Source organism: Saccopteryx leptura, chromosome 10 (genome assembly GCF_036850995.1).
Source record: "Saccopteryx leptura isolate mSacLep1 chromosome 10, mSacLep1_pri_phased_curated, whole genome shotgun sequence".
NCBI classification, from domain to species: Eukaryota; Metazoa; Chordata; class Mammalia; order Chiroptera; family Emballonuridae; genus Saccopteryx; species Saccopteryx leptura.
Genome location: NC_089512.1, coordinates 54,376,424 through 54,389,853, shown reverse-complemented (window position 1 = coordinate 54,389,853; position 13,430 = coordinate 54,376,424).

The following is a 13,430-nucleotide window of genomic DNA, read 5'->3' as shown; positions in this document are numbered from 1 at the left end:
AGAAACCAGTCAGGAAAAGTGTCTGCCCCCAATACCAGAAGGTGTGGATTAGGATATCAAAATTTAGCATAGAGGCCTTGGTAGCTCCTGCTACCCCAATAATGAATTGTGCAGACCCAATTACTTGGAAATAAGATAATCCTGTATGGGTAGACCAATGGTCCCTTCCTCAGGAGAAACTTAGGGCAGCTGCTCAATTGGTAAAAGAGCAGCTACAGCTTGGGCACATTGAACCATCTAATAGCCCATGAAATACACTTTCATATTTTGATCTTGTTGCCTCCTGGATTATCAAGGGGCATAGACGACCCTTACAGCTTATAGGTTTTGAGCCTCAAAATTATTGCTGTTCCTTTTTTCAAAGGATTAACAACAATGGCTCTGGGAAACTTCCACTAAATGGCAAATCGCTTGTGCAAATCAATGGACAACTTTATACTGAAACAGCCAACTTAAAATCAGCTCAAAGACTAGAATTATATGCCATTATCATGGCTTTTCAGCATTTGCCATATTCCTCCTTTATATATATATATATTTTTTTTTTGTATTTTTCTGAAGCTGGAAATGGGGAGAGACAGTCAGACAGACTCCCACATGCGCCCGACCGGGATCCACCCAGCACGCCCACCAGGGGTGACGTTCTGCCCACCAGGAGGCGATGCTCTGAGCCACTCTAGCGCCTGGGGCAGAGGCCAAGGAGCCATCCCCAGCGCCCGGGCCATCTTTGCTCCAATGGAACCTCGGCTGCGGGAGGGGAAGAGAGAGACAGAGAGGAAGGAGGGGGGGTGGAGAAACAAATGGGAACTTCTCCTATGTGCCCTGGCCGGGAATCAAACCTGGGTCCCCCGCACGCCAGGCCGATGCTATACTGCTGAGCCAACCGGCCAGGGCCTAAATTTTTTTATTTATTTATTCATTTCAGAGAAGAGAGAGAGAGAGAGAGAGAGAGAGAGAGAGAAAGTGGGAGGAGCAGGAAGCATCATCTCCCATATGTGCCTTGACCAGGAAAGCCCAGGGTTTCAAACCTGCGACCTCAGCATTCCAGGTCAAGGCTTTATTCACTGTGCCACCACAGGTCAGGCTCTTCCTTTAATCTATATACAGACAGCAAATATTTACTTATGGCTGTTTCCACTATAAAGATTGCTGTCTTAGGGACAACTGCTGATGAACTATTTCAGCAGTTCCTCCTTCTTCAAAGACTTGTATGTCAACATAGAGCTCCATGTTTTATAGGACATACTCGAGCTCACTCCATGCTCCCTGGAGCTTTAGCACAAGGGAATGCCCTTATTGATCAAGCTACCCAAAAGAAAATTGTTTGGAGCAACCATGACAGATCGAGCAATTCAGTCTCATACTATTCATCACCAGAATGCTGCAGCCCTGTGTAAACAGTTTCAACTTTCTCAGGAAGCAGCACAGAAGATTGGTAAATCCTGTCCAAGGGGTCCTATACTACAATCTCTCCCTTCATTTGGAGTTAACCCTCAAGGACTCCTACCAGGACAACTTTGGCAAGTGGATGTTATTCATATACCTTCATTTGGCAAACAGTCCTATGTCCATATTACAGTGGATACCTATTCTGGATTTATAGTAACCTCCATCAGAACAGGAGAGGCTGCTAAGCATGTTATAGCTCATTGTCAGTATGCATTTTTCTATTATTGGTGTTCCTAAACTGGTTAAACTGACAATGCTCCTGCATATGTAGCAAAAGCATTTACTGTATTTTGTCAAACCTTTCGAATATGGGTATTTCTTAAAATCTTTAAAGTCAAGGTATTATTAAAGCATACCCAGCAAATATTTTAAGGTCAATTTAAAAAAATTTAAAAGGGGGGAGTCATATCCTGGAACTCCTATGTGTCTACCATATCATGCTTTTTACTTAAAAAATTTTAAATTTCTTTTGAATGCTGATGAACAGGAGACGCCAAATCTTTTTCTCCTGCAAACTTCTACCTTCTTTTATTTGATCCAGCTAATAACACTGTTTTTTATTTTTCCAAATAGCTCCAGATATACGGAAAAGGTTTATATAGACAGATGGGGATCCTCAAACCCCTCAGCGAGATCTTCTGAGCAAGCCTTTTAAGGTACCAAGAGGCAGAAAAAGCCCAATAGAGATCAGGTGAATTACCAGCTTTTAGGATACACCCTTAAAGGCTCCAATGCCCCAAAGGGGTCTCATAGGATTCCATCTGGGTCCTGCTTCAATAGTGAATAGGAAGGTCATTGAGCTAAAGCCTGCCAGGCTTACATGCCTTTGCTGTGAAGAAAAAGGGACACTAGAAGGTAGGCTTCCCCCTCGCTCCTCTAAGGGAGGGTTCAGTCTCTTCCAGCCCTGCTCCAGCCACCTATGACCTAACCTTTCCCAGAATGCTGGGGTTTGCCACTGAAGGCTGAAGGTGCCCAGGGCCGTCAACCCCATCTATAACACTGTGGATGAGCCTAGAGTATTTCTTCCAAGAAGCAGGTGAACTGATCTCATTTGCACAAGGGCCACTTAACTATGTCTTGCCTGAATAGTCAGGTTTTTTATTCTTCCCTCAAAAATCTCTGTTGTGGGTGTTGATAGTCCTATTTTCTACTGCTTTGTTTAGTATATAGTGTTTCCTTTATTCCTCCTACCTCAATGCCCCATTCATATTTCAGGCTGGGGCCTACTCCTAATTTAGAGCTCTCTTTCCCCCTTTTGCCAACTTCTATTATGAATCTACCTTTGCCACCCAGGTTAGTGTATCCCAAGGTTCTTTTTACCACGCCACAGTCACAGAGCTCCAGGGAAAAGCAACCTGGTCTCATCTTTCCAGCAGAGGAGAACAGAAGCTCCATCTCCACACATGCTGAAGATGGCTTTTCCAGTCTACCTGAATCATTACCAGCTAGAAGCAGCAGTCATTGGGACTTAGACATGAGCTGCAGAGTATATAGTATTGTGACAACAATTCCAGTGCCATGCGGACTTTTCCTGGATGTGGACTTTTCCTGGACTCCTGCTCCTTGTGACAGCTCCTAATGGACTGAACTGGGTTTGGGTTGCATTTGCAGGGATCTGGAATGAAGTTGGTGCCAACTTGGACTTGGTGAACACATTAAGGATACTACTCTTTTATGGATTCTTGCTGTATTGGCCAAGAGTTTGCTTAAAGGCCTTAATCACTGTAAAAAAAAATAGAAGACTGGATAAAGAAGATGTTACACATATACACTATGGTATACTACTCAGCCATAAGAAATGATGACATTGGATCATTTACAACAAAATGGTGGGATCTTGATAACATTATATGGAGTAAAATAAGTAAATCAGAAAAAACCAAAAACTACATGATTCCATACATTGGAGGGACATAAAAACGAGACTAAGAGACATTGACAAGAGTGTGGTGGTAAAGGGGGGGAGGGGAGAAGGGAGAGGGGGAGAGAAAGGGGCATAAAGAAAACTAGATAGAAGGTGATGGAGGACAATCTGACTTTGAGTGATGGGTATGCAACATAATTGAATGACAAGATAACCTGGACATGTTTTCTTTGAATATATGTACCCTGATTTATTGATGTCACCCCATTAAAATTAATAAAAATTTATTTATAATAAATAAATAAATTCTTCAGGGGGAAAAAAAGTGTCTGGAGAATAAGGCTCTGAGCGGAGGAAACATTGAGCATAAAGAAACTACATCTGGAAGAACTTGACATGACCCAGAAATTGAGAGGCCTGCCTGACTTGAGAGTAAGAAGGAGGCTGAGGAGTTCAGATTGGAAAAGCAGGCAGTGGTTTATTTCTATAGGATTTTGAAGGGGCCTTTATATTATGCTTATCCTCAATGCCATAGAAATACATGGAAGAGTTGGAAGCAAGGGGATCATGTGGCTTAATGTAATTTAAATGAGAGAACATGTGGAAAGTGTCTAGTTACAGTGATGCCTCGGTTTTCGTCAATAATCCATCTGAAAACAATCGGTAAAATCAGAAACCAGCGAAAACCGAGGCAATTATTTCCATGTGAATCAATGTAAATCCAATTACTGTACGCAGTAATCACTTACATGTAATTGTAGTATTAGCACTCACAATCAATCAAACACACAAACACTGGAAAGCAATAGAATTGTTTGGCTAGACGCGAGGGGTGGTGCTCACAAAGGAGAAACAACACTATACTGAACAGGAGAATGCATGGGTCACCCTTTGTTTTCACAAAATTAGCAGCAAAGTCATGTGGGCACGCCAACAAAATCTGAGACAAATTTTTAATGGAAAATATTGACAAAAACTGAAACCGAAGATAACCGAAGTCAATGAAAACTAAGGCATTACTGTATATTAAGTCATATATACATGTTAGTGGTGGTGATAGTGGCTATTGTTGTCTCTTAAATCATAGCACTGGATACTGCAGGACATATGGGTGCATTATGGAGGCCAAAATGAAGCTAGAGAGACCAGGGAAGTGAGTATGGTGTCCCAGATCATGACACTAGTTTGACCTGATATGGTGTAAGAAGAGATGGAGAGAACTTGACTAAATCCAGGTATCACTTGGCAGTGAATGTGGGAGTGAGGAACAGGCAGTGAGGACTGTCTCCTTGATTTCTGGCATTATTGTTAGGAAGATGGTGGCATTCTTTTTTAGGGAATGAGAGAGATGAAATGGGAGCCAGATATTCTTTTTAGACATACTCTACTCATCTGGAGGTGTTAGTGATACCTCCAAGTGAGAGATCAAATAGGCAGGTGAATATTTTAATCTGGAGCTCAGAAGAGAGCTTTAGGATGGAAACGTATATTTGAAAAGTCTTAGTGAAAAGATGAGCTTAAAACCCTGAGACAAAATGAAATCACTAAGAAAATATTATGAATAGAAAAGAAAGTAAGCCAAGAACTAGTCCTTTAGAAAACCAAGATTTAGAGGTCTTAAATAAGAGGAGAAATATATTAAAAATAAACTCTATCCTTCAGTTCATGCCTACACATAACTTCTGTTTTAACTACTGTTCTAAAGTTCTAACTAAAATAAGTTTCTGGCCTTATCTGTAGTGATGCAGTGTAGTGATAAAACATCAACCTGGAATGCTGAGGTTGCCGGTTCAAAACCCTGGGCTTACCTGGTCAAGGCACATATGGAAGTTGGTGCTTCCTGCTCCTCCGCTCTTCTCTCTCCTCTCTAAAATGAATAAATAAAATCTTTTTTAAAATTTAAATAAATAAATAAGTTTCTGAAACAAGTTAAGCATCTTCATAACTTTAATATACGTACCTTTCCATCTGTTCCCAATTTCTCGCCCATCAATGCCTGTTCATTCCATCAATGCCTTTTTAGCCTTTCTCTTGACTCTTGAAATCTTCTCTTCTTGACATTCTTGACTGATCAGTTTCTCTGCTGTCCAATCAAGATCCCAGAGGGAACCAGTTTATTTATCTGATTATTGGAGAGAGCTCTTTCTCATTTCATGAGTCATCAGCCAGTGTATGGACGATAACCAGTCTATAATAATCAATGCTCCTTTTTGCATGACGTAGCTCAGTATCCTCTGCCTGAGCAAATGAATCCTTTAACAACAAGGGGAGTTTAAACATAACATGTAAGTGACAAATCTAGGAAAATAAATACTTATTAAATTGAAATTATTTTATTCCACCATTCCATATGAACTAAATTAAAGCTCTTGGACTTTTTCTATCCTTCCATTTTTACCTTGATTACCTTTCTGAGAAGTGATTAGTGAGCATCTTTCAGAAGTACTGCAGGGACATAGAAAGAAATGACAGATGAAATGTAAGTGTCCAGATATGGCATGTGGGAATTGGCTAGGAAAATGTCAAAGCTTGGTTGTTGTTACCAAACTTCCCCAGTTCTACAAGTACTCCTGTTTATTGTCCCAGGGCCTTGGCTAAAATGGAGAAAGAAATACACACACTCATACACACACAACACATACAATTTTGTGCTTAGAGATAGGAAAATAAATGTGGTTTTACTGGTTATGTGTTTGCTTTTACCACTTATGCCCTGTTGCTTTGGAGACTTTTGTATGAAATGTTTGAGAAAAAAGCATTTTCATTGGACATGGGAATACTTTTGTTTCCCTGATTCTGGGTGGACAGTGACCTAAAATCATTTTAGGCAAGTATGTTTGTAAACTAGTGACTCCCACTATATAACTTCGGCATTTGACAGGTTTCATTTTAATGCTATTTTGTGGAAAGAATATGAAACACTTTTATTACATTGCTGGTTAAAGTTTGTAGTTCTTCCTTCAAAAAACTATTTTAATAGTTTCTCCTGCAGAAAATTATATTACTGGTTAGCAAAAAACCAAATCTCTGGTTTTGCTACCAACAAAAAATATTCTTTACAACACTCAATTTTTATCATTTTTAAAATTTGTCCAAAGTGTTATGTTAATATTAGTTTCAAAGAGTTGTTTTTAAAAATCAGCTTTTTTCTTTGTACTATTGAAATGAACATTGTGATCCCCTCAAATAAGAATATTACCTCCTTTGAAAAATGCATTCTATTTTTCTGGTAGTGTATGAACATTTATTCATAAATATTTGATAGTTTCAATATATTTTGAATGCTCATTAAATATTTATATTATGCATTGTGTGATATATGTAATATAGATATATGTTAAAAATCAATACAACTTTCAATTGAAATAAACTACCTGCAGGTTTCATCCAGGAGCTTTGGTTTTATAGATTGCCAATTTAAGAGGAAAACTCTCAGACTGTTTATGGATTCATGAATGTCATCAATTTCACCAGGAAGAACTATTGGAGTGCCTCTTTCTGTGGAGTTAATGGTTGGTTGGTCTACTCCTCAGCTCCTGCAGTGTTCACCCCCGCAGCCCGCTGGCTACTGTGTGCGCAGAGTGGATCTTTATGAAACATGTAAGTAGACCTTGAGCTCGTGCTGTGGGCAGCCCTGTAACACAAAGGCTCTTTCTCAAACTGCACAAAAGGCACTGCTGTCAGGAAAGGTGTTACAGAGGTAGGGGTTTTGTGGTTTGATGGTGAAGTAAATCTCTTTGGATGATGAACATGTGGTTTTCTTGTTTTTATGGTTTGCCTATTTTTATATAATAACAGAACTCCTTATTTTCTTTTGGAAACCACTGTTCTTTGAACTTTCAGTCATGTGGTTTATGTGTGATTGGCACCTATAACCTGCCCCACCTCCCAAGGATGATAGGTAGTCATGTGACTCAGGCCTAGCCAGTCAAATGATTGCACTATACTGCCCCAGTGATTAATTCTGTTTGTTCAATTCAAGCAAAACCATTGAAAAGGTAGAGAATTGTTCTTTTGTTTTTGTTTTAATTTTTATTTTTCTGGAATTATTAGGGAATATGTTGGGTCTTTTCACTGATATCACCAGTTGTAAGGATTACTTAAATCTAGGAGATAATAAGTACTTCTTTGTTACTCTAGGGACTGCAAATATCTGAAAGGATAAAGTTAACATAGAGGAAAACAGGTTTGGCAAGACAGTGACAGCCTGAACAGGCAGTGGTGCAGTGGATAGAGTCGGACTGGGATCCAGAGGACCCAGTTTCAAAACCTAAGCTCACCAGCTTGAACAATGGATCACTGGCTTGAGCGTGGAATCATAGACATGCCCCATGGTTGCTAGCTTGAGCCCAAGGTCACTGGCTTGAGCAAGGAGTCACTCGCTCTCTCCCTCCCCCCATCAAGGCACATATGAGAACACAATCAATGAACAACTAAGGTGCTACAATGAAGAATTGATGCTTCTCATCTCTCTCTCTTCCTGTCTATCTGTCCCTATCTGTCCCTCTCTCTGTCTCTGTCACACAAAAAAAGAAGAAATAGTGACAAAATTCTGTGACATAGTTGAAATCCATAGACCTTCAATTCCTGAAATTGTGCCAGTGCCCCATTTCCATTGAATTTGTGAGTGCCTGTCCATTCTCACATTATCTGCAGTCTGAAAGCTGCACACAAACAGAAATGCTTTGTTGTTTCCTCTGGAAACAGAGACTGGAAATAGAGCCGTGTTTTCTCTTCAGGTTTAGATTTTGTTACTACAGTCATCACTCGCCATATCACAGTTCACTTTTTGTTGTCTCATTGTATTGCGGATTTTAAAATTGTATATATCTAATTTTGTATCATGGATTTTTATATTTTAATTATGGCCATACCACCCTGAATGTGCCTGATCTTGTCTGATCTCGGAAGCTAAGCAGGGTCAGCCTGGTTAGTACTTGGAAGGGATTATCATGGACTTTTTGCTATATTGTGGGATTTTGTGGTATATAGGTATTTTTATATATTATTTTTGTTGTAAAATAAGCATTTTCTAGCCTAAAAAATTAAAAACAATATGAAAAATATAAAAAATATTAATTAAAACATCATCACTCAAGTTGTAGTATATTCACTGGTGAGTACCCATATAGAATTTTATATGTTGTTAAATTACATAGGTTTGAGAGTGTAGAAAGTATTTAAGAGCATAGGAAGTATTTGTAAGACTGTGGGAAAGGTTAATAACAGTGTGGGAAAGGTTTATAAGAGTGTGGGAGGGTTTATAAAGCCTTAAAATATATATAAATAATAAAATAAATAGAAGGTTGCTACTTTGCTGATTTTCGCCTATTACAGGGGGTTCTGAAACCAAACCCTGTGATAGACAAGGGACCACTGTATTGCAAAACAGTTTCACATTTATAAAATTTTAAATAATAAAAACAGTAAGAGGAAAATTTATATATAGTTTACCCAGATTCATCAGTGCAGACACTATAGCCAGTTTGCTTTATCATCTGTTGTCTCTCCCTGTTCTGCTCTCGAATGCACATATGCATGTATATCATGTACATATGTAAAATAGTTCAATGTCTACCTATACATGTAAATAATTATTATGAGCTCCTTTAAGATACCTTATATATGCATCTGTGGCCCTTTATCCCTAGATGTACATTTCCTACGAATCTTGATATATTCATATTTGATCACAGCATAGTATAGTTATCAACTTTACAAGTTTACACGGGTATAATCCTTTAATGTAATCTACAGCGCATCTTTCCATTTTTTTAGTTACCCAATAATGTCCTTTATTAAATCACCCCATCCCACCCCTACAGGAGTCAGTCCTGAATCAGCTATTCCATGTGCTTGCCATGTCTCTCAGCCTCCTTTAGCCTGAAATAATTCCACAGCCTTTGTTTTTAATAATATAGGTATTTTGAACAATACAGTACTGTTCCTCTTCCTTTTTTTAATAGCATCTTTATCATTTTTTTGTTTGTTTGTCTGGTTTCCTCATGTTTAGATTGAGTTTTCACCTTCTCAGCTGGAACACCTGTGGAGATGCCCTGTGCAGTTCAGGCCCACAGTTCCATCTGAGACTCGTTGATGACCATTTTGATCACACAGTAAAGGTCTTTTCTGTTTTCTCCAATATACAATTACTATTTTATTTTCCTGTCTCGAGGCAACAGTCTCAGACCATGAAGATCTTGATCCTCATTAACATTTTCTAGTAAATTTTGCATCACACCTGCTCTAATCTTTATCATGATGGTTGCAAACTGACAATTTCTAGCTACAGCCCTACCTTCATGTTTGTTAATCAGACTTCTGCAAATACTTGGATTATTTTTTACTTAAACATTTTATTTAGATAATTGGACATTAACTTGCAGTTTTGAAAAATGATACAAAGGGAGCCCGGGTGTCCTTTATCTATTATCCTCAATGTTAACATCCTCAAAATTATAATAGTTAAAACAAATAGGATGTTGACATTAATTCAGTCAGAAGACACAACATTCTCATCATCACCAGAACCACTAATATTGTCTTTTTATAACCCCACCTGCTTTTCTCCCATCACCATGCTTTCTTTATCTCTGGAAATTGCTAATTTGTTCTCCATTTCTAAAATTTTGTCATTTCCATATATTTTTTTTGGTAAATGAAATCATACAATATGTAACCTTTGGGACTGGTATTTTCACACATCATACTTTATATGGCAAAATAGTATTCTATGGCATGGATGTACGACAGTTTATTTCACCACCCCCCCTGAAGGACATTTGGCTTTGCCAGTATTTGTATTACTATAAAGAAAGCTACTATAAACATTCATGCACAAGTATTTATGTGAACACGTCTTTATTTATTTGAGATAAATGCTCAGTAATATAATTAGTAGGTCATATGGTAGTTGCATATTTAGTTTTCTATAAATTAGAAAATAGTTTTAAGAGTGACTCTTCTGTCTCACCTTCCTGCCAGCAATGTATGAAAGATCCAATTTCTCCACACCCTCACAAGCATCTGGTGTGGTCATTATTTTTACTGTAACCACAGGTGTGTAGTGCTATCTTACTGTATTGTTAATTTGCATTTACTGATGGCTAATGATGTTGAATATCTTGTGTTGATTTTTTGTCTGTATATTTTTAGTTAAATTCTTCTTCCTGTCATTTGCTCATTTTCTATTAGGAATTATCTTTTTCTAGTGAGTTTATGAATTCTCTATATGTTCTAAATGCTAGTCTTCCTTAGGTAGATGACTTATGAATATTTTTCACATCTGTAACTTTTCTTTTCATCTCCTAAAGGGATTTTCACAGGGAAAAATATTTTAATTTTGATGTCAGTTCATCTGTATTTCTTTTTCCAGGGCATGCTTTTGATGTCAGATGTAAGAACTCTTTGCTTAGCTCTAAATCATCAAAAATTTCTCCTACAATTTTTTTACTCAATATTTTATAGTATTACATTTTACATTTAAGTCTGTAACCTACTTTATTTTATGTTAATGTTTTGTGGAAAAACTACCATTGAATTTATCCTTTTACCCTTTTTTTATTATTTGTATTTTTCTGAAGTGAAAAACAGGGAGGCAGAGAGACAGACTCCCACATGCACCTGACCAGAGTCCACCTGGCATGCCCTCTAGTGCGAGATGCTCTGCCATCTAGGGCATTGCTCCGTTGCAACCAGAGCCACTCTAGCACCTGAGGCGGAGGTCATGAAGCCATCCTAGGCGCCCAGGCCAACTCTGCTCCAATGGAGCCTTGGCTTCGGGAAGGGAAGAGAGAGACAGAGAGAAAGGAGAGGGGGAAGGGTGGAGAAGCAGATGGGCACTTCTTTGTGTGCCCTGGCTGGAAACCGAACCCGGGACTTTCATATGCCTGGCTGATGCTCTGCCACTGAGCCAATCAGCCAGGGCCTCCTTTTACCCATTTTAAGTGTATTGTTTAATAGTGTTAATTATATTAACACTATATATTTATTTTTGTTTTCAAACAAATTTACATAACGTTTTCTTGCAAATTTGAAACTCAATACCCATTAAACAGTAGCTCCTCTCTTCTCCCTCTGCCCAGCCTATACTTACCATCATTCTGCTTTTGATTCCCATGAATTTAACAAGTTTAGGCTCCTCACCTAAATGAAATTATACAGTATTTGTCTTTTTGTTACTGCCCTATTTTATTTACTATAATATCATTTTGGTTGAGTTTTTATATAAAATGTGAAGCTTAAATTAAAGTCATTCCTATTTTTTTGCCTATGGATGTCCAATTGAACTTATACCATTTATTAAAAGTCTGTATTTATTTAATAGCTTTTGTATCTTTCTCAAATATTAGTTGGGCACATTTGTGGGTTTTACATTAAACTTCATCAGAGTTATTGGCCCCCTTTTTTTCTGTACTATCTTTGTGTCTGTTTCAAAGTAATTTGACTTTCATAAAATGAATTGGAAAATGTCTCTCTTTTTTATATTTTGGAAAACAATGTGTAGAATTGGTGTTGATTATGCTTTAATTGTTTGGTAAAACTTTTTGGGAAAGAATTTTTATATTTCAAATTTAATTCCCTAAAATTTATAATAGTTTGTGGGTTTTTTGAGGAAATGGTTCTTTTCATCTGAGTTGTCAAATTTATGTGTGTAAGGTTGTTTTTAGTATATCTTCATTGTCCTTTTGATGTTTGTAGGTTTTACAGTGATATCCTCTGTTTTATTTCTGATATTAGTAATTCGTATTTTCTTTATTTTTGTCAGTCTTACTAAAAGCTTGCCAATTTTATTAATATTTGCCAGAAACAGCTTTGTTCTGTTGTGTTCTGTATGGCTCCTCTGTTTATGATTTTATGGATTTCTGCTCTGAGCTTTCTTTTTATTTTGGGTTTGTTCTTGCTTCTTGAGTTGGTAGTTAACAATATTAATTTGAAACTTTCTTTTCTAATGTATAGATTTAGTATTATATATTTTCTTCTCATCATTCCTTTAGTTGTGTTTCACAATCTCTTTCATTTAATTACTATATTTAGGCCTTTTTACTTAACATAATTGTAATTATTGCTACTTTAAAGCTGAATTTTATTTTTTTATTTAGAAATTTAATGAGTGCCATTGATCAATAAAAGTATATAGGTTTCAGGTAAACATCTCTGTAGCATTTGAACTGTTGACTGCATTTTGTGCCCATCACCCAAAGTCAAATAATTTTCCATCACCGTATATTTGTTTCTTTTTATTCCTTTCCTCCAATCCCCCTTCCCCTCGTAATGACTTCACTTTTATGAGTCTCAGTTTTTTTTTGTTTTTTTTTGTTTTTTCATTTTTCCGAAGCTGGAAACGGGGAGGCAGTCAGACAGACTCCCGCAGGCGCCCGACTGGGATCCACCTGGCATACCCACCAGGGGGCGATGCCCTGCCCCTCTGGGGCATCACTCTGTTGTGTCCAGAGCTATTCTAGCTCCTGAGGCAGAGGCCACAGAGCCATCCCCAGCGCCTGGGCCATCCTTGCTCCAATGGAGCCTTGCTGCGGTAGGGGAAGAGAGAGACAGAGAGGAAGGAGAGGGGGAGGGGTGGAGAAGTAAATGGGCGCCTCTCCTGTGTGCCCTGGCCGGGAATTGAACCCGGGACTCCTGCACACCAGGCCAACGCTCTACTGCTGAGCCAACCGGCCAGGGCCGAGTCTCAGTTTTATATCTCACCTATGTGTGAAATCATATAGTTTTTAGCTTTTTCTGATTTTCTTATTTCACTTATAATGTTCTCAAGGTTCATTCATGTTGAAAAATGGCAATATGTCATTATTTCTCATGGCTGAGTAGTATTCCATTGTATATATGTACCACATCTTCTTTAACCAATCCTTGAATGAGGAACACTTTGGGTGATTCCATATCTCAGCCACTGTGATATAATGCTGTGATAAATATGGGGATGCATGTGTCTTTGTGTACCAATGTTTTCAATTTGGGGGGATAGATACCCAGTAAAGGGATTGCTGAGTCATATGGTAGTTCTAGTCTTAGTTTTCTAAGGAACCACCATACTTTCTTCCATAATGGTTGTACTAATTTACATTCCCACCAGCTGTGAATGAGGGTTCCTTTTTCTCCA